The sequence below is a fragment of the Gossypium hirsutum genome, chromosome D09 (genome assembly GCF_007990345.1).
Source record: "Gossypium hirsutum isolate 1008001.06 chromosome D09, Gossypium_hirsutum_v2.1, whole genome shotgun sequence".
In the NCBI taxonomy this organism is placed as follows: Eukaryota; Viridiplantae; Streptophyta; class Magnoliopsida; order Malvales; family Malvaceae; genus Gossypium; species Gossypium hirsutum.
In genome coordinates, this window is record NC_053445.1 from 23,279,549 (window position 1) to 23,282,660 (window position 3,112).

The following is a 3,112-nucleotide window of genomic DNA, read 5'->3' on the forward strand; positions in this document are numbered from 1 at the left end:
GTGAGGGGAAAGGATAGTCAACCTAGTCTAGGTTCAATAAACCACTTCTATGGCAATGGTGGGAAGAAATGGCAAGAGAGGGAGACATGGAGTAAAAAAGGGGATGATGTTACCTCAACTTATGATAAGTTTACTCTTTAAAAGGGAAATGAATCATCCTAGTATGGTAACAAGAGCGGTGGACGGCAAGCATATAATGCACATGGGAAAATGTGTTACAATTTAAATAGAAAGATGAGAACAAGGAGACTTGAACTTAAAACCTCTAGGATAGCTTAGGAGCACTTAACCACTTGACCACTTCACTTCCTTGTTTTTATTTTTGTGCCACTGATAATAAAAATATGGGATGTGATAGCATCATGGAAAACCAAGTGATTCGATGGAAGTACTATAGGCCGAGGCATGAATACTTAGTTTGATAGAAGTAACTTCCCGATAATAAAGCTAGTTGAAAGCTTGCCAAGGCCTTATGACAATTCTAAAACAAGATAAACCAGTTCCATTGTGAGGATGCGGCGAAGGCACTGCAAGAACAGGTGGGGGAGAATGTCACGAGCTACGCAAGGGAGCTCAAAACCAAGGCACATTTGGATGATTCATCTTGTTCGCGAGAGGTTACATGACCCAACAAGACTAGCCCATTGCTTGGAGAGATTGAAGGCCCATCTACATAGCATGGCAACTATAGGAAGTAATCACAGAATATTTGCAAACTTAGAAGATTTGTAGTCTTAGAAGATTTGATTCTGTAAATATTAAGAGAATTGATTTGTAGATTGCTTTTAATGTAGACCATTGATGTCCTTTAATCTGTATCGTTGGATCTAGGGGACCTTAACTATAAATAGAGGCCTTCCCCCCATTTGTACTCACTTGGTTCTTGAGTAATAGAATTCTTTTAGAGCATTTACTCAAACACCTTGTGTGCATTGCGTTCTTGTGACATTTTCTGTACTTTTGTTGTTCTTTCGTTTTGAGTTGCTTTCGCTTTAATTTCAGTGCCTTAGAGAATTTCTATTGAAAAATCTCATTTTTCTGAGAGTTAGGTTGACTTAGGCAGATTTAAAATCAAGAAATCGCCTAAAGTCTCACAGATTGTAAGACTAAAATTCTAGTTTTGTGACACTGGAGCATTAGCTTTAGCGCCCTGACAATTTATCTTGTTCTTGCCCTTGCAAGCTTCTTTTCTTCAAAGCTTAACTCGCCATCTTGTAAGCCCAACCACCTAAAAAAACAAAAAAAAAAGGTGTAAACAAGAAATATTAATCTCATTTGAAAAAATTGCCTAATATCTAATGGCATTGATTAAAATAATACATTTAAGTTTATACTAGATTTTGCTATATTCACAATGTAGCTAAAAAATAATTTAATATTAAAATTATATTTATAAAGAAAATTCAACAATTGAATTATAAACAAAGTGGTAAAGTATTTATGAATAAACCTTTCTTAGGCTCGAGTCCAATTTTAAGATATTTTGATTTTAATTGTTTTATGTAAATATTTAATGTAAAAATAATAAAAGACGGAAATATTATTATAATAATATATATAATATATTTTATAAGTAGATAAAAGGACACATTAAATATAATTTTTTAAAATAATAATTAAAAACTCTTAACCAAATAACCTCCAGTTAATTGAGCTTTCTTATAATTATGATTAGACAAGAAGAAATTTACACTCCACATATTAATCAAAGCCTATGAATGATTTTGCCACAATATTAATTTTGAATACTTTTGAAACAATACAGCTAAGATTTTTCTTTTCTCCTTTTTTTTGTTCCTGCAACTTGCCTTCTGAGTGAGAACTAATTTTTTGGGTTTATATTTGATGGATAATAATGTATAAATTCACATCTGAATTATATAAATACACATGATATTTTGGAATATTGACGATGTGGTAAAAAAATATTATGTAATAAATTTATAAAATATTGATAAAAATGTAAAATATTATTTTAATTGAGATGGGAAAGATAAAGTAAAAATTATAATATTTTGAATTTGAATTATTTCTTGTGTATGTATTTTTCTTAAATTTTATATAAAAATATAAAATAAAAAAATCCTCAAAATAATATTTATTCTTTTGTGATTTACAACCGAGTTGGTAACTCAATTAAGAGTGACACCAACACAATAAAAAATATTAAATAACGGTATTGATTATTAATAAATAATTTAAAATTTTATCAAAAATAAAAATAATATTTTTTAACAAATGACGTCTTGTGATTTACAATATATATAAACTTTTACATTATTAATATATCAAATATAACCTATTTTTTCAAGAAGCAAATGGTTAGGGTCATTAGTGGCTAAGCTATTTTCATTTAGGTTAATTTATAATTTAGAAAATTTTAAATTATTAATGATAAAATTATATTTTAATTTTTAAAAGTATAAAAATTTGATTTAATTCTTTAAAAATTATAAAGATATAGACTATTAAAATAATAAATTTATATTTTTACCAATTTAATTTGGATCCTAAAAAAAATTTTGACTTCCCCCGGACCTTAGGGGGATGTTATTGCATGCATAGGCCAGGGTTGACATAGATGGGAGCTTTCAATCATGACTTTTGTGGTTTGGTTTCGTTGTTATTGTTTTTGAGTGTTTTATCTGTTTATATTTAATTGTTTTAGCAGGGTTTTCTTTTTTGTAGTCTTTTGTCTCGTTTGAATTAAAACTATCTCACCTTTATAGATTTTAATAAATATAGGCTTAGAGTATAAAACAAAATGGGAAAAAATGTGGGAAGCAATGCATGAGAAGATGAGAGATTTAACATGTATACAAAAGTGGACCACGTTAGCAACTTGTGGTTCCAATATATGGAAATTGGAAGGTAGCGATCGTCGATATCCCAACATCTGGAATCGACCAATACTCTACTCCACTGCTTCACTGCCAGTTTTGTAGATTTCTGTCGAAAATTTTTCAAGGGAAAAAAGATGATGGGATTTAGGGTTGAGCAAAACTCGATTCGACTCGAAAAAATCGAAAAAAAATTTGAATTTCGAGTTAAGCGAATCGAGTTATTCGAGTTATTCGAGTTATTCGAATCAACTCGAATTTTTTTTTCGAAT